This window comes from Pteropus medius, unplaced genomic scaffold (assembly GCF_902729225.1).
Source record: "Pteropus medius unplaced genomic scaffold, Ma_sr-lr_union100, whole genome shotgun sequence".
Lineage (NCBI taxonomy): Eukaryota > Metazoa > Chordata > Mammalia > Chiroptera > Pteropodidae > Pteropus > Pteropus medius.
Window position 1 is genome coordinate 24,642,695 of NW_024349803.1, and position 19,473 is coordinate 24,662,167.

At 47.6% G+C, this 19,473-nt stretch overlaps 1 pseudogene; it reads right to left on the bottom strand.

Annotated features, from left to right (window-relative positions):
* Positions 1 to 248: 248 nt before the first annotated feature.
* LOC120582606 (uncharacterized) lies at positions 249 to 368 on the bottom strand (annotated as a pseudogene).
* Positions 369 to 19,473: the final 19,105 nt, after the last annotated feature.

Genomic DNA, 19,473 nt, shown 5'->3' on the forward strand with positions numbered 1-19,473 from the left:
GTGACGTGATGACCACAATAGCTTCAGCTAACACCCATTTTCTCCTATAAATACAATAAAAAGGAAAAAAAGGAGAAAAGAAAAACAGAAAAAATATCTTCTCATGATGACTCTTAGAATTAATGAACTCTCTTAACTTTCCTACGTGGCACACAGCAGTGTTGGCCGTAGTTGTCACCTGGTCCATTGCGTCCTTAGTACTCAACTCGTTTTATAGCTGGAAGGCCGCATTTATTTTTTATTTTTTACACCTACAGCACCCGGTCTTCCTGGGTGGTCTCCCATCCAAGTACTCACCAGGCCCGACCCTGCTCAGCTTCTGAGATCAGACGGGATCGGCACACGTTCAGGGTGGCGTGGCCGTGGACTGGAAGGCTGTACCTTTGACCACCTGCCTCCAGTCCCCTCCTCCCAACCCACCCCCAACATGCCTCTGGTAACCACAAGTCTGATCTCCTTTTCTGTGAGTTTTTCATTTGTTTTTGTTTTTTATTTAGATTCCATATGTAAGTGAAATCGCACAGTATTTGTCTTTCTGTAATTTATTTCACTTAGCATAATATCTTCAAAGTCCATCCATGTTGTTACAAATAGTATTTCCTTTTTTTTTTTTAATGGCTGGATAATACCCCATTCTGTATACGGATGTAGCTTCTTCATCTTTCATCCCCTGATGAACGCTCAGGCTTTTTCCATGTCTTGGCTACTGTAAATAACGCTGCTGTGAACATGGGGTGCAGAGATCTTTCTGAGTCAGTGTTTTCAGTTTCTTTGGCTGTATTTCTGGAAGTGGAGTCACTGGATCATATTGTAGCTCTCCTTCTGATTTTTCGAGGGTTCCCTTTCCTCCATATCCACGCCAGCATTTTTTAGCCCCCGTCTTTCTGATAATGGCCATTTTTAAAAGGCATGAGGGGATAGCTCATTGTGGTTTTAATCTGCATTTCCCTCATAACTACTTATGTTGAGCATCATTTCACGGACCTATTGGCCATTCGTACGTATTCTTTAAAGAGATGTCTATTCAGGCACTTTGCCCATTTTTTAATTGGGCTGTCTTCTTTTTGCTTTTTCGCTATTGAATTTTATGAGTTTTCATATGTTTTGGATACTAATCTCATATCAGATACGCAGTCTGCGAATATGTCTTGCGATTCCACAGTCCGCCTTCCCACCGCGTTGACGGTTTCTTCCGCTGTGTAGACGCTTTTTAGTTGGATGTTGTGCCACTTGTTCATTTTTTTTATTTGTTACTCATGCCCCAGCTGTCGTATCCAAAAAGTCATTAGCAAAACCCGTGTCAAGGAGCTTTAGTCCCATGTTTTCTTATAGGATTTTTATGGTTTCACGTCTACATTTAAGTCTTTACTTCATTTCGAGTTCATGTTTGTCAGTGGTGTACGATGTGGATCCAGTTTCATTATTTCACGTGTGAATATCCAATTATCCCAGCAACATTCATTGAAAATGCTCTTTTTTTTTTCCCAGGGAGTGTTTTTGGCTCCCTTGTCAAATATTAGTTGACTGTATTTGCTCGGGTTTATTTCTGGGCTCTGGATTTTGCTCCATTGGTCTATTTATCTATTTATTTTTAATGCCATTACTATACTTTTATTGTGTAGCTTGAAATCAGGAGGTGTGATGCCTTCTGCTTTGTTCTTTTTCAGGATTTCTTTGGCTATGCTGGGACTTTTGTGGTTCTATATAAATTTTAGGAGTGATTTTTCTACTTCCGTAGGAAAAAAATGCCATTGGTATCTTCATAAGGATCACGTTGACTCTATAGGTGGCTTTTGGTGTTATTGACATTTTAATAATGTGAATTCTTCCAATCCATAAACACGGAACACCTTTCCATTAACTTGTCTTCAGTTCCTCTCATCGATGTCTTGTAGTTCTGAGTAAAGACCTTTCAACTCCTCAAATTTATTCTTAAGTATTTTTATTGATTCTGTTGCAACTATAAATGGAATTGATTTTTTTTCATAAAATTCATTGTTAGTGTATAGAAATGCTACTGATTTTTATACGTTAGTTTTGTATCCTGCAACTTTACTGAATTCACTGATTGGACCTAACAGTTTTTTGGTTGAGTCTTTAGGATTTTCTGTATATAAAATGTCATCGGCAAACGTAGATAATTTTACTTCTTCCCTTCCTATTCTAATACCTTACATTTCTTTTTCTTGCCTGATAACTCCAGCCAGGATTTCTAGTACTATTATGAACAGGAGTGGTGAAAGCGGACACCCTATCTTATTCCTGAACTTAGAAGAAAAGCTTTCAAACTCTCACCACTAAACATAATATTAGCGGTGGACTTATCATACATGGACTTTATAATGTTGAGAGAGGTTTCCTCTATGCCTAATTTAAGAGCTTTTATCACGAATGCTTGCTTCTGTCAAATCTTTTCCTGCATTAATGTATCACACTGACTGGTTTGCATATCTGGAACCACCTTTGATCCCAGGTGATCACAGTGAATGATCCTTTTACTGTGCTGCTGAAATCGATTTGCTGGTATTTTATTTAGAAGTTTTAGATCCATAGCATCAGGGATATTGGCCTGTGGTTCTCTTTCTCTGTACTGTTCTCCGCTGGTCTTGGTGTCAGGGTAATGCTGGCTTTATGAAATGAGTTTGGCAGTGTTCACGCCTCTTCAACTTTTGGAAAAAGTTTAAGGATTGGTGTTAATTCTTATTTAAATGTTTGTTATAATTTACCGGCGAACCCGTCCGATCTCGAGCTTTTCTTCACTGGGAGATTTTCATTGCTGATTCAATCTTCTTATGAGTAACTGGCCTGCTCAGATTTTCTATTTCTTCCTGATGCAGTCTTGTTGAGTTGTATGTTTTCAAGAATTTTTTTCTATTTCTTCTAGGTTGTCCAGTTTGTTGGCATATAGTTGTTCATAGTTGCCTTCTACGATCCTTTTAATTTCTGGTATATCTGCTGTAAAGTCTCCTTTTTCATTTTAATTTTGTCGGTTTGGTCCATCCTAGTAAACGTTTCATGTGTGCTAAAAAAGAATGCGCACCCTGCTGGTGCTTGGTAGAATGTTTGGTATATTTCTGTCAGGTTCATTTGGTCAAGTCCACTGTTTCCTTCTTCATTCTGTCTGGATGATCTATTAACTGTTGAGAGTATGGTACTGAAGTACCCATCTATTACTGTGTTAATGTTCCTTCTCCTTTTAACTGTTAGATTGAGTTTTACTTATTTAGGTCTTTCGATGTTGGGCACAAATATATATATTTATAATTATAGCTTCTTGATGTACTGACCGCTTTATCTCTTACTATTTCTAGTTTAAAGTCTATTTTGTCTGGTACAAGTATAGCTATCCCTGCTCTTTTGGTTACCGTTTGCAATGTCTTTTTCCATCCCTTTACTTTAAGTCAATGTGTGTCTTTGAGGATAAGGTGACACTCTTATAGGCAGCATATTGTTGGATCTTGTTGTTTTTAAAATCTATGTCTTTTAATTAGAGAATTTACTCTGTTTACATTTAAAGTAATTGTTGATAGGTAAGGACTTAATATTGCTATTTTGCTCATTGTTTTGGCCTTGTTTTGTAGATTCGCGGTTCTCTGTTCCTCATTCTGCTGTTTTTGTGTGCGTCTTTGTGCGTGTGCGTCTTTGTGCGTGTCTGCGCGTGTGGGCTCCCGCAAAGCGACCGGCAATACTGGGGGTGATGGTCGTCTCTTGGCTGCTTCTTCTCATTGGAGGAACCAGAGGCTGGGGTCGGGGGCGGGCTCTCTCCTTTTTGTGCTGTGCTGGCTTGGGGGCGGGGCCATGCGATCAACACCTGGCCACTCCCCTCACCTTCTCATTCCGCCTTGGTGCCTGCGGTGCAGGGCATGCTGCAGCCTCGCCACCACTGAGGCTCTCAGCGGTGTCTTGTTCTCTAATAGCTGTTGTTCTTGTTGGAGGTGGAGGGTAAAATCAAGGACAACCTACGTCGCCCTCTTGCTGTGTCTCTTTACATGTGGATTAACATTGTAAAGACCCTCCTAGGGCCTGGCAGTTCCCGTCACAATCTCCTATGCCACCTCCACCTGCTGTCCCCTTTTTTCTGTCTCTCTGTTACTCCGCTCGTCTGAAAGGCTGTGGGCAAACGCGGCGGCCACACGAGTTCTGTGGGTTGTTAAGGAACAGCGTTCAGCTTCTGGCAGAAATATGTGGCCAGGTTCTGGGCCAGCGAGTTATGCTTGGTGAGGAGTTATGAACAGGGGTTTGAATGATCCAATGAAACCAGAAACAGGTCCTCAGTCTTGTAAACGTGGTTGTAAGCACGTCCGGCTAGGAACGTGTAATTCGATCAGACTTAGCTGATGCTGGGTAATGGAGACATCAGACTCTGACTGACCAAGATCCAAGATCCGAACTAACTATATCCTGGGGAAGTTCACCACTTTGGGAGCGTGGCAAAGCCAGAGGTCACTTGGTCTTTTTGCTGCAAGGACGCCAGCATAGTGTGTCATCCAGCCCCGCACATGCACCTTCTCCAGAGCTGTACTCGCCAGCATTTGAACCTGAAGAAGCAGAGGTAGTAGAGAACCCGCTGTGGTGGCCAGTGGCACCCTGATGGCAATCATGTCACATTTCTACGGTGGCTCTAGATGCGCACGCAGTGCAAGCTGGGAAGTCGGCATTCAGTGAAAGCACTGCCCTCGTGTGAATGGTTACGAGCTGTGACGTTGGCGTCGACCCTAAGTGTTGCCAGCGTTCGCTGTTCCTGCCCAGCTGAAGCTGATTCACCACGCGATTTGTGAATTAGCTAATAGTCTTCTAATACATCCATATTCTGCTTAAGTCATCCAAAGTTTGTGTCTATTACTTACAATTTACAGCCCTGACTATTACTATACTGTGCAATACGTATTAGTGGGTAATCATGCATTTTACACCTTGTTGATAATTTAGCTACCTTGAGGGAGTTTATCATTTCCTGCATTCAGAAGAATTAAAAAATGGCAACAGTTGTCTTTCTGTGACATCCTTTGATTCTACTTCGTTTCCATTCCAGTGCAAGGATAGGAGGCTTTAGATTTCCCGGTGCACCATGGATTGAATCTGCACCACGGAGGATCCAGGTTTCAAGATTTATAGTTTGGTCTTATCTTGTTCACGTCTCTGTTTACTGAGCTAAACAGTCAAAGGAGACATCAAACTTGATACCGCAGTGTCTGCAACTACCAAGATTCAACCTCCTCAAATCCTGATTTATAATAAAACTGTCGCTCTGGAGAAACATAACAGACAACCCAAGGAGAAGCGGCAGACCTGAGGCAAAGCCTTAGGCTTCGGCGTTATACGGCTTTACCATGGTTACCGTGGGCCGTAAAGCTCACCGGGTCCGACTACACGTTTCCGACGTGCAGTGCTCTGAGCTCAGGGCTAGAACCATCCCCGCTCTCGCCCCATGGGCGGCAAGAATTGCTCTTCAGATGTTTCCTGCTGGTTCCCACCGAGCACAGGAAGTAACGTTCTGGTGATTAAGCAGCAATATCATTATAAAAGCCAAATGAATAATCATTGTGTTAATGAACTTTATCTCAGAAAAGATTAGTTTTTTAATGTTAAGCCTCTTTCGATATGAAAGAGAAAATGTATTTCAATTCCATTTAATCAACTGGAGATGCTCATAATCTATACAGTTTCACGCCCTGTCTACACACATCTCTGTGGATCTGCACACAGTGACTTTGGGAGAAGCTGTCTGATCATTCCGTTACACCCCTCCCTCTCTCTCCCCTCCACTCCCCCTCCTCTTCCCTCCCCTTCCCTCTCCCCTCTCGCCCTCTCCCTCTCTCTCCTTTTTCTCTCCTCTTCCCTCCCTCCCTTCCTCCCTCCCTCGCTCTCTCACACACCTCTAGGAATAGAGCCACAAAATCTTTCAAGAATTAGATTAGATTTGTTGGTAATGAACAGCATGTGGTTCACAAATTAGTAATGATAATTAAATACCTGAGAAATAAATTTTGTCACTTAAAAGAAATTTGGAGTGCTTCCTTACAGGAAAAAATAAAAAATAAAAAAAAGAGAGAGAGAGAAATGAATTCTCTTTTGAAAAGCAGTTTTATGAGCTTGGGTCCTGAGATTCATTCTGAGAACCAATATCTTTTCAAAAACAAAACACCTCTCCAAAACAATGAAAAGGCTTTTGCTAGACAAGAGCAGAATTTTTTTTTGCCCTTTGACTATGAATCCCAAATATCTATATTCTCTCCTTTCTGGATCTTGCATATTCTTAAGGAAATTCCAGACACAAAGTAAGTGCCAATTAGTGCTGTCAGACCCCATTTATCTCTCCCTTCTGGCACCGTTGTCCTTACTGAATGCTAACACAGAGAATACTAGACAGGGTACATGCTATGTATGTGCTCACAACTCAAAACGGACACTTTTGACCTAGACAAAACCATCCAACAAAAAACGTGGGATTCTCCAACACCCCAGGGGACGTGTCCAGTCAAACATTCTATTAATTGTACCTTAACAATTCTCAACTGTGGTGTCATGAGCCAGTGATAGAAAAAGCATGTCTATTGTTTATCTACATGGTAGACCAGTGCTTTGTGAAGCTTGGCATGTAGTAACATTTTAGATGACACATATGCAAATTTTTAAAGGTGTAATTTTAAATATGTATTAGAAAATACATATGACTATCATAGGATAATGTGGTGACATGCATAATTTTACCACAGCAGAGACTAAATCAAAATGAATCAACTTTAAACTGACTTAGAAAGGTTATTAAGTGAATTACAGTACAGAATCTGATATGGCATGGCAAAATGACGATGTTTTTATGTGAATGAATAAGGCCGGAGAAGCACTATTTAACCTTAGGGAATCACCATTTCTGATGAAACTCAGTAAAAACAGTGGAGAACCATCCCAGTGTGAGTTCTCCCCAAACCAGGCCCTGACGCAGGATGTGGATGCTGACGTTTTATCCAGAGGTGATTCTGGAGAGTGAGGCAGGGAGCGGGCAGGGGGCACGGAACGGGACAGCCGGTCGGGGCGTCACACCGGGGACAGTCCCACCGGTGGTGCAGGACGGTCTCACGGAAGGGCAAAGAAGTTGGGGTGTCCATCCGCAGCAACTTCTTACCGACCACTGGTTGACGCTGCCCCTGGGGACATTAGTACTCTGGCAGTTTTGTCCTGCCCTGAGGGGACCAAGTGAGCAACAGACATAGGAAACATTCTGTGCTGTGGGCACCTTGGCCTTGACCTCCAGTACAGGCAGAAGATGCGAGATGCCCCCGCGGCATCTGCTACAACCGTTGCTCCAAAGAACTGATTTAAAGCGGTTTTTAAGTGACCAGCAATGCATGATTTATTTTCTAGAGATTTTTTTCTGTTATTGCATCCTAATTCTGGAATAATGATGCATCACAATATAGTATAAATAAAGTAACTATATTAACCAATCTTTCTATTGTACAAGTAGATTGGACCAACAGGAATTTGTTTCTATTCATTTTGCATTTTGTATTATAAATGGCATTTGAGGGATTGGTAGGTGATGAGATCATCAATATCACATATATAATCAATATGACCGTGAGTATTTCTACATTGTGGGCTAAACTTTAATTCTAAAAATCCGGGACAGAAGACAGAATAGTCATAAGGGAAAAAAGAAGAAAGAGCGACATCACGGCACTGGGTGGTGACCCCGTTAGCCTCCGAAGGGGTTCCAGGTCGCCTCTTTTCCGTTACCCTTTACCACTGAAAACCTGCTCTTTTCCTCACCCCTCCGTGCCTACGAGCTGCTTCGCGGGCTCCAGCCCCGCTGGCTCGCAGCAGCACCCCGAGAGCTCACGCACCTACCTGCGAGCTCCGCTCTGGCGCCCTCTGCGCCTCCGCCCCACTTTCGTCAGGTGGAATATGTCACTCCATCTATTTCTACCCTTCAGGCCAGCTGATGATAAATAAAGGTCGCGCCTTGAAGCTCTAGTTTCCCAGAAATCTAATTATTAATGGGGGCCTAAGCGCCCATCTCAGAGTCTCAGATGAGAAAAGTAAAGTGTAAGTAGCATTTGGCGTTTTCGGTGGATCCGACTTTGATTGGGACAGGGCCTGGGAGCGGGGCGAGGGAGGTCCGCGGAAGGGTCCCCCCGTCACTTCGCAGTGTGCCCCATTTTGCACCTCTGTGTCCCTGGCAGCAGCCTCCCGCCAAAAGCAGCGACAGGAGAAAAGGGACGTGTGAAGAAACGGACTTGACTCCTGGGCGGCGTGGGCAGGGCCCGGGGTCGGTCGGAGCTGGGCCGCCCGGCGCGCAGCGAGCTCCAGCCCAGGACTCAGAGCGGCGGGGGCTCCTCCCCGAGGCCCCGGCTCCGGACCCGCGCCGGGGTCACGCTCGCCCCGCCCTCCGCAGCTCCGTGCTTCTGGCGAAAGGTGCAATTGGGGCTCATTAATTAAAAAGCAGCGGGAAGCTGCGGCACGCACATAGGTCCAAAAGGGACCCAGCCGTTCTTAACCGAAGCACAGCGCTTCAGACAGGTGCTGTTTACTTGGCGAACACCGAGAAAACGCGCGAACCTTGGTCAACGACATCTATGCCCTGTCTGTCCCCCTTAACCTTTAACTCTGACGTCCGTCATGATTTTGATCCACGGCCCTGAGCGCTCATTGAGCCTGTGCAGTGATGGGCGGTGTGAGGGGTGCGGATAGAGATGATCCCTTAAAAGCGGCCACTTCCTCGGAGTCGCCACGGCGTCCTCGTCCGCGGAGGAAAGCACAAAATGGGTTATTACGTGAATCACCAGAGGGTGGAGAGGAGCGGGTGGGGGACAGCGCAGAGGACAGAGCGAGGGGCTGGACAGGGGGTTCCAGAAAAGAGAAGGAGGAGACGAAGAGGCCACCGCTCTGAAGAGAATCGCACTCCGGACACGAGCCGGGCGGTGGAGGGGAACTTCTCGAGTCCTGCCCCCTGCTTCCTGCACGTATTCACGGACCCGCTCGCGTGGGGGTGTCTTCTGCTCAGAGCCACACGGGGGTCAGCAGGGAGGGCCATGTGCACTCGCGGCAACCCGCGGGAACCGCCGGGCCGCGTTTGGCTCCCGATTCAACTGCACTTGCAGAAAAGTCTTAGACAGTTGGGACGATCTGAGCGCTGAACGGCCACTCGAGGTTATTGATAAAGTACTGTCATTTCGCTTGGGTTTAATAATACTATTGCAGGTAAGTTTCAGAGATCCATCCTGAATTGTGTATAAACAGAATGAGAACAAAAAATGTAAAAGTGCGAATCCTGCCCGTGGTGAGGCAGTTCTCAAACCGCACGGTGGCTTCCGGGCCGGTCGGTTCTGGGGTGAGCGCCCCAAGCAGCCAGCTGCCGTCTACACCGGCCGTTGCGCGTGCTATGAGCTCTGACCACGCGACGGGAGAAAACACACAAACACCTCCCCCCGGCCCCGCCCCGCCCCTAGCCCCCGCCCACGGCCCCGCCCCGGGGCCACCCATAACACCGCCCACACGCCTCAGCCCTCCCATAGCTTCCGCCCTGCCCCTCCCATAGCCCCGCCCCACGGCCCGGCCACGGCCCCGAGCACTGCCTGAGCCCTTGCTCTCTGCCCCCATCGCCGCCGTTTCTCTGAGTTGGGGCCAAATGATGCCACCCCCACTTCCGAGCCCTCTTACCCTTTGAGTTTGTCGCAGTGGCCCCTGTGACAAACTTCCTTTCACCGGTTACCTTCACCTGTTGAGCAAATCGGGTGTGACCCCAAAACAACACAATTAAGGCATTTCTTGCATTTCAAAACAAGCTAAGAGCCCTTGTGGAATGAAGAAAGCTAGCCTTTAAAACGACTCCCTGTCCTCGTGACATGGAAAGCGACCTACTGTCCTACTCAGTACCCACGGGAGCTGGCCGTGTTCCGCCACACAGAGGGATGCGTTTCCAAAGACAGAATCGTCTGCGAAAGCTGTTATTGGACAGAATGTAAGAATTTCATTTCTCAGCACTTCTCCTTTATGAATTGCAGGAAAACGGATTCAGAAAACCACCCTCAGCGAGCGTTTGTCACTGGCAACCCTCCCTCTGGCTCGACAAAGCATGTGGCCGCAGTCCCGCGGCCGGATGGTCCTCCAGGGTAACTGCGAGTCCCTGGCTCACGGCGCGGCCCAGTCGCCTCCAGCCCTTCTTGGCGCCGATCACACTTCGGCCTGTCCGTCTGCACCGTCACCCAGATCCGCAGCGAGGACGGCGGAAGGCCCCCGCTGGATGCTGGACAGAGCTCGTTCTGAAGACCCACTGCCCAGCGCCTCCCGCGGGTAACCCGCATGGTCACGAGCAAACTCCGTTCACACCGCAAGCTTTTCCTCCAAGTGCCCGTTGTTTTTCCTCTTGAAATAATGCCAAATGGCCTAGTGTCGCTTGAGTAAATATTAGGTACTTGCCAGGTTGGCCTGAAAACAGTTTGGGAATTAGCTCTTGATCCATGGGCGGACAGCGAGGAGGCTGCAGCGGCTGCGAGACCCGTCACCATCCTCCCCCGCAAGCAGTCCCTGGGGCAGGGCCATTTTCCACTGGAAGGCTTGATTAATGGGAAAAGGGCTCTTGGACTAAAATAAAACCTCAGTGCTCGAGACACAGAAGAGTGCGGTCGGACCGGTTTTAAAAGGCTCGCTCTGTGCACACTCCAAAGAGCGTCATTCATTCATTCATCCAAGTTTTCAAACGGCTCCTGTGGGCTCCAGGATAAGGATGGGGAATACGAAAGCGTCTGATACACGCTCTACTCTCAGAAGTTCATAATGCAGACTGATGGACGATACTCTGCAGCAGGCGCTTGGCCCTTACTTGATAATGCGCTGAGTGCGATCTGAAGCTCTGGTGATGGATTGTTTTATTGCGTCCTCACAACACCTCTATCGGGTGCACGGTTCTCTAATCTTCACTTTTGGATGAAGAACTGATCAACAGTGTGCTATTTGCTCCTTGAAACTCTCGCGCCGTGGCGAGAGTGCTGTGGGAACGCAGAAATGGAAGCGAGTCACTCAGTCTGATGTCGCCACTATGACTTTAAAGCCTGCTGCAGTAGTTAGACTGAATCTCAAAGACGCATTGCCGTCTCATCCATGGTCCTGCAGAGATTCGGACCCAGCTCTATTCTAGCATAGGTCTATGTGTTATTTATTTGTATACATGTGTATGTTCTCCATGAAATTACACATGGACAAGTACTGTTTTGAATGCATAGTATCTTGAACTGTGTGTTCAGAGCACAGAAGGTTTTCAATAAATGTATTTCGAACGTACACATGAGCCAGCTCTCATTAGATGTAGTAGAGTGAACTTTCCATAAACAGAACGGCATGAGATAGGTACAGAGGTATGAACGTAAAAGTGTCGAGTGAGGATAAACGAAGACTCCCCAGTTAAATATAGGGTGTGAGAATCATAGCTGGGGGTGAGGCTGGGGAAACAGAACAATAAGAGTGGAAAAGCAATAAATGGCTTTGGATTTGGCTGGAGGCAAGGTCAGCTGAGGATGGGATGAACATAAGCCTTGCTCTGTGTTGGCAGAAAGATATTATCAGGCCCGGGATCGGCGGAGGCAGGGCTAGCTCCGCAGCCAGGGGAAGTTTGCCAGCACAAAGCCGATGGGCGGGATGGAGGCGAGTTAAAACGTGAAATCAAGAGTATTAATTACTGATAGGATCAGGGAGATGCTTCAGAGAAAGGAACAGACTGGAAGAGTGACCTTGGACTTGGAAGGATGTCTGGGAAGGAAGTCTAGCTATTAACGTGATAGGAATTTTGGGATGAGAAGCAGAAAAATGTGTACTATAAATCACAAAAGTCCCCCAGATTGGAAGAAGAAAAAAACGTTTGTCCCCAAAGTTCTTAGACGTGCTGAATGTCTGAGATTTTTCCTGAGCCACTGGGTCCGAAACTCTAAGGCAGTCTTCTTTACCCGAAAGGTGGATGATCCGGCCTCAGCTTTCCCAGTCATCAAATGAGCAGGTTCTCGTACGGTCTGCCCTATGAAGCTCTTCAGAATTCGGCGATCTCCTGAGAAGCCCAGGACTTCACCACGGGCTCCCAGCACCCTGAGGGGGAGCACGCTGACACCGGGCCAGGCTGCTGAGCCGGCCGGGCCCGGAGTGTCTTCACAGATGTTCCGTCTGGCAGAGAACGGCTGCACCGAGCAGCAGACGGCAGCGGAAACCCCATCTCGTAGCGACTTAAAGGTAAGGGCGTTGGCAGCTCCCCACACTGGGAACCCAGAAGTGGGGTGCACATCAGGGGTGACAAGGGCCACTTTCTCTCAACTCCTTTGGACCCTCCTCTCCTGTCTGTAAACTCAGTCCTCAGGGGAATGACGAAATGGCTACTGAAATAACACGTGACTGTATGTAAAGACAGAGCCAGAAAGAGAATCTACTGGAAAGAAACTTCCAGGAAGTAGGAGAAAAGTTACCGGCTTCGCCAGCACACACGTCCTGCCTCATCACTGGCACAAACTGCACGAGGGGTCTGTGCTGGTCCCTCCTGCTGGCAGAGTGTGGCGCTGCTCTTAGAGTCAGCCAGGGCCCAGGAAGGGAACGGAAATCCGGGCTGTTGGTCACCAAGGGCAGACAGAGCGCTGGGGTCAGGGAAGTGACCCGAGATCTGTACCTGCAAGAGGCCACTGCTGCTCCCGCACCTGGAGAACCCGCACGGGAGAGCAGTGGGGCCCAGGGCCGCCGCCGCCGCCGACGCGGCCACTCCGGCCCTGGGGACCCCCAGCGCGGGCGCCCCCCGGCGGCTCAGAGGCAGCGCTCCGCGGGACGGTCCCTCCCGGCAGGGGCCGCGGGGAGGGACTGGCGCTCGCCTCGCTCGCCTGGGGGAGACGGGAGAGGCCACGTGTCACACGCGCCCCCGCGTCGCTGCGGTGATGCTAACAGATTCCGCTCTCAAAGCGCCACGACGTGGCTGGGAACAGAGTCTGTCGCCGCCTTTCTCCGCTGAACTCGTCGTTTAGACGGAGCCGCAGCGGGAAGGCAGCCTCGTTTCCAGCGGGATCGGAGCCCCACGTCGCGGCCTCCCTGGACCTGCGTCCAGCTGCTCGGCCAATCGCGAAGGACTGCTCCAAAAACTTACTCACACCGTACTTGCCCTCTAGAAATTTCTAAACGCCGTGTGTTCTCACGTAAGGACTCTTCCTTCTTTCTGATCACGAATACAATTCAAAGGGCAATCGGCCTCCTCTGCGAGGGCTGCTCGGTCCGTACTGCGCATGCGCCGACGCTGCCACGCGATCTCCTGGCTGTTCGGTCCGTACTGCGCATGCGCTGATGCTGCCGCGTGCTCGCCTGGCTGCTGTGTGCTGGTCTCGCTATTTCGCACTTTCTTTCAGATGACAGGTTCTGGCCATGCCCTTCTTCTTTCTGGTTTTCTTTTAACGTGTTCCTTATCCCTACTTCAATGCTCAAGCATGCAAAAGTACTTACTGACCGTAATTGTAATTACATTGTTTTTTTGCTATATTTAAACCACAAAGAAATATAAGCCAGTTGTAATAATTCAAAAAGTATAGAGGAATAGAAAATTACAATAATAATCTCTTCCGTCAAATCCCTTTCCATTTTTGGAAATCACGTTAGGTATATATTTCAAGATTTTTAAAAAAAAAATTAACAAAAATATTTAAACGTGTAATATTTCAAACATACAAAATATTAATGATGATTAGTGCTATTCAACTTTCGTTAAATAAAAATGTCAATTTATTCATTGTCCAGATGTGACATATGTTAATATTTTTTAATATTTGCTTCAGATTGCTTGTGCTTGAAGAAAAATAAAGCATTCGAGTCACTAAAAGTTCAGGCCCGTCTCTTCCTGCCCTCCCCTCTGCCTCGCCCACCTGCAAACTGTCTCTCTGGCAGGTGCTCCCAGAACAGACCTGATCCAGAGGAATGAGAACTGACAGAAGTCTCGGAATCCGCTGCTGGTGCGTAGCATCCTCACAGGAGTTCTGCTTACCCTGCTATGCAGTGTGTTGGAGGGGGCGGGGGGGCATAATTTGCCTTCTACTGTTCTGCGTTCCTCTGGTTGGTCTGATAATCAAATTGACAAGAGACAGACTAACAGGAGAACATAAGCAGAACTTTTCCCCCTACGTACATATCAGGGTTCCATAGGAATATGGGGCCGCAGGACAAATCAGGCAGTTGAGGCTTACATGCCATCTTGAGCTAAGGAGGAGGGGTGGGGGTAGCTTTGTGGACTTCAAAGGAGAGGAAGGCAATTCACAAGTAGCTGAGAAGGAGCAAACACGTGGTCAAAAGCTTCTTGCCACCCAGAAACAGTGGGACACACAGGAAGCCCAATAAACAGACTCTGCAGGCTCCTGTGTCTGCCGCATTTAGATCCTATTATGCCAAGGTGACACTTTCTTTAAGCAGGTTTTTCTATCTGAATTCCTTTAGGCAGGTAAAGGGGGCGGGGGGGTGGGGTGGGTAAATAGACCTTCTTGAATCTTGTCTCTTACAATATGAATATCCCCAAAAGTCACACTTTGCTCTCATCAACTACATATGTACATGTTCATAATCAATGCATGCCATTGTTTCATGTATTTTTAAATTTATAAAGCTGGCATCACACCGAACACGTCATTTTGTAACTTGCATTTCCCCCACTTGTTATATTTTTGAGATTTATTCATTTTAATTCGTGTCATTCTTGCTCACTGATTTTAACCTAACCCGGGTTCCTGTTGCCTCAAGCTCTTACTCAAGAGCTGTTTGGAGTAAAGACCTGAGCTTAAACTTTCTCGGTTGTACTAATTGTAAGGAAACAAATTTGCCACCCATCACTACATCTCTCTGGCATCAGGATTATTTTAGGCTGGGACATGGGAGAAGCTCTGAGACCCAAGCAGATACACCCTTTTAGAAGGGATGCTGACATTCGTAAAGGCAACCTCTAATCGTGAGGGGGTCTCGCGCCCTGGACAGACCCACCCCCAGAATACTCACCAGTGGAAAAGTGAAGCCTCAGTCTGCACAGCCTTGCTCACGCTCACGCTCAGGCTCACGCTCATGCTCACGCTCACGCTCACCTAGTCGCCTCCCAGACTGACCCTCCCACCCCGGCATCTTTTGTCTGCAGCTGGAGATGGTATGTCAGGCGGTGGCTTCGGCCACCTGGGGGAGTCCATGTCCCTGGGTCCCTCCCATGGGCACAGGAGGTACACGTGTTGTTAAAGGTTAATTCGCTTTGCTCTCGCTGTTCAGTCTCACGTCAACTCGGCGATCAGACTACCAGGAGAACTTAGAATAGAGGAGGGAATTCTTTTCCCCAACAAACCGTATCCTCAAATGTACCGAGTACTGGGCCGGGCGGATGGTGGGTGGGCAGAAGCTCTGCGCATCTCCTCCTGAGACCACATCAGAGTGGCGACGAAACTGTGGACAAACAGCGGGCAGAGCCGCTTGGGGTCTGGAGGGACAGAGGCCCTCCAACTAGGGAGAGGACTGAGAAATCACCCTGGGTCGGCGGGATGGGGCAGAGACGCGAGGCTGCCCAGTCCCCCTCCTACGGGCCAAGGAGACAGAGGCTTTGGCAGCTGCGGCCGGCAGGTGCAGACGTTCGTCTGACGGGGACCAGACTCTCACGGTAACAGACTCACTCGCCCTGAGCTTCAGTACTGGAAGGGAGGGGCACCAGGGACACATGGGGGGACATCGAGGTGTCAGGCCTCCTGGCAAGGGCCAGAGGGGCGGCCTTCCCCGGGCAGAAGTGCTGGTGGCATCCACTGATCCTTGGTTGAGCCCTCCCCCGCCCCTTCCCCAGCATGTGGTTGCAGCATCACCACAGCTGAGACGTCACCAAACTGGGTGACAGGGGTCGCTCAGCCCTGAAACTCCCCGCCTCCCGACTTGAGGCCTGGTGTCCTTGGCCTGCTCTGTGCCCCTTGCTGTGCGGCCCCAATCCCCGCACTGGTGACACCCCACTTCGGGTTCTGGCCTCTGAGGCACAGCACCGGTGGCAGCCATCTGTGGGTTGCTTGATGACTCTTGCCAGGTGGTCCTGGAAGGGCACGGGCTGGAGCTGCACTTGGCCTGCAGCTGGACCCCTCTCAGGACTGTGCCACTGGGTCCCACGGCACGCCTACTCCACAAAGCCACGCTAATGAGACTGGGAGACTTAGGACCCCTACACAGTCATAGAAACAGACACAGAGAGGCCGCCAAAATAGGGACACGAAGAAGCACGTCCCACGTGAAAGGACAAAGCAGAGTTCCAGAAAAAAATCTAAACAAAGTGCAGGCGAGCAAGCCACCAGATGCAGCGTTCAAAACACTGGTCGCAACAAGGAAGCTCCATCAGCTTAGGAGAAGGATAGATGAACTCAGCGAGCATTTTAATAAAGAGATGAAAACGCAGAAACGGAGATGGAAACTATAAAAGGGAACCGGTCAGAAACGAAGACTAATCTCTGAGATGAAGAGGGCAGCAGAGGAAATGGACAGATGGATGAAGCGCAGGATCGAATCGCCAGCATAGAGGATGCGGGGCAGGGGCACCCGATCAGAACAGCAACGACAAAAAAGAAGCCGAATAAGCGAAGACGATTTAAGGAGCCTCTGGGACAACATCAAGCGTAAGAACATTCGCAGCATAGGGTACCCGAAGGAGAAGAGAGAGAGCAAGAAGTTGAAAACCTATTTGAAGAAATAATTCTGAAAAGCTTCCTTAATCCGGTGAAGGAAATAGACATGCAACCGCAGGAAGCTCAGAGGGTCCCCAAAAGATGAGCCCAGAGAGGCCCAAAGCAAGACACCTCATCATTAAAATGCTAAAGGTTAAAGACAAAGAGAGAATCTTAAAAGCAGCAAGAGAAAGGCAGTGAGTTACCTACAAAGAAGCCTCCATAAGACCATCAGCTGATTTCTCAACAGAAACTTCACAGGACAGAAGGGACTGGCACCAACTGCTCTACAACCAAGATGACTCCACCCAGCAAAGCTGTCATGTAGAACTGAGGGACAGATAAAGAGCTTCCCAGACAAGAAAAAGCTAAAGGAGTTCATCACCACCAAGCCGGAATCACAGGAAATGCTGGAGGGACTTCTTTAAGAAGAAAAAGATATGTATCAAACATCTAAATAAAGAATGGCAATTACTACATGTCTATCAACAAGTACTTCAAATGAAAAAAAAAATTAAGTGCTCCAATCAAAAGACAGGGCGGCTGAATGGATAAGAAAACAAGACCCCTCCATATGGTGCCTAGAAGAGACTTCAGATCAAAAGACACACACGGACTAGCAGTAAATGGATGCAAAAGACATTGCACGATGGACCTGGACGTTATGGTGCTGAGTGGAGTGAGTCAGAGAGAGGAAGACAAATGTCACGGTTTCATGTCCAGGCGGAATCTGAAGCATAAAATAACGACAACAAACTCATAGATCAGAGAATAGTTCGAGGGTTACCAGATTGAGGGGGGGATAGGGAGAATCAGCAAAAAAGGGCAAAGCGATTAAAAAGTACAAATGGGTAGTTACGATATAGTCATGGAGACGTAAAGTATAGCATAAAAAATATGGTCGATAATATTGTAATAAATATGTATAGAGCAGAGAGGAACTGGATTTATCGGGGTGATATATAGATCTTTAATCACTCTGCTGTATACCTTTAAACTAATATAATATTGTATGCCAACTATAACAATAAAAAATATTATTAATAACATTTACCAGGTATTTCAAATTATTGTCTAAATTAGCCATATCCCTTGACACTCTCACTGACAAAGCCTGAGAGTTTCCTTCTTTCCTGCGTGCTAACACCCGGTGTGGCCAGAGGCTTGAACTTTGGGCAATCTGGACATGAAATGGTCTCTCACTATAATTTTAGTTTGGCCTCCACCAACGTTATTGAGGACATCCATCTTTTTATATGTCAATGGGTGATTTGGCTTTACTTCTTCTTTAAAATATCCTTTGCTTATTTTTCCATTGGGTCCTTTGTTTTCTTTATTGCTCACTATTTATGCTTGATGCAAATTATTTCTTGGTTATTAACATGATGTCTCTAGTATATAGCTTATAATTCTTACTGTTTATGGTATCTTTGATTTGAATGGACTCAAACTCATCATCTTTTTCACGTTTCCTCTCATTTCGCCTGTAGTAAATATGTTTCTGATAATCTCTTTAGAAAGTGGTAAAGCTTTGCTTTTTTACTTGTAAGCCCATAATCTGTCCAGGATTTATATTTGTGTATTGTGTAACGTAGAGAAACAATTTCCTTTTTCCATGTGAATAGCCGATTGTCCCGGCATCGTTTATTCATTCACAACCTTTTCCGTGAAGGTTAGATTGATGCGAACTCCGATCCCCGCGTGTTCACCACATTCTCGAGCTCCCTACCAGACTCATGGGTCTGTTTTTTCTGTCACTGCTTCCTGCTTTTCTTCCCTCCATGATCACCACGATCTTTTAATCGTTAGTTAGTTGAAGAATTATTAGCTAGTTTGCACGACATCAAGCCTCTCCGATTTTTAAAATCCTTTTGTTTTTTGTTTCTAGCACATCTACCTGTTTATGAACGGGACAAACTTTTGGCGGAATCAGACAGATTCTCGATGCTTCTCAAACATTACTGGTGGGGAGACTATTTCCAGCATAAAACCCTACGAAGTTTTAGCCCACTTGTTCCTCACTATCAAGGTAGAATATGTGTTTCACATGTGTTGCCTGAGAGACGAGATCTACAGGGCAATGTGATCATAAATTCCTACCCAGGCAGGTCCTGCTGGGTGGTGACCCTGGTGTATAACTTAAAGGTTTACCTCCGCCTCGCGCTGGTCCCACCTGTCGATACTGTGCACCTCGCTCCCACACCTGCACACCTCTGAGAAGCCTCTCTCCTGACCCTCAAGCAAAACCACCTTTGAGGGAGCACAGAATCTTGTCAAGTGTCCCCTAATCCAGGCCTCACCTTACTTCCTTCCCCCTTCATCTCATCTCCCTCATTTCCTCCCTGATTCCAAATGCGTGGAAGGAACTGCAAACTGTCATTCGAAGGAGCGTTTTTCTCAGTCTGTTGAGATCTTGCTTCCAGGCACGTCATCAGTTCTGGCTCACACAAATTTTTTTAAAGATTTGCTACAGGTTTGGATATTCCGATGTTGACAAAGTGCGGGTCGTTAGTGGTGGCAGCTCAGAGAAGGGCCTCCGGCCCCTCCTTGGGTGGTGGTGGCGGGGACAGGGGGAGTAAGAGACGAGAGAAACATCAGACAGACCTGGAGTCTGCACGCGAATCCCGACCAGCCCCCCGAATGCCCGTGTGCCCAGGTGTCCCCAGTGTGGGGGAGCAGAAATGGCTCTGTGCTCGGTCTCTAGGACGATGGGCCCTCGGCCCTCAGAAATCCTCGCAAGTCACGCAAATCCAGTTCCCTGGTGACCGAGAAGGCATGGAGATACGGAAGGACTTAGGAAGCT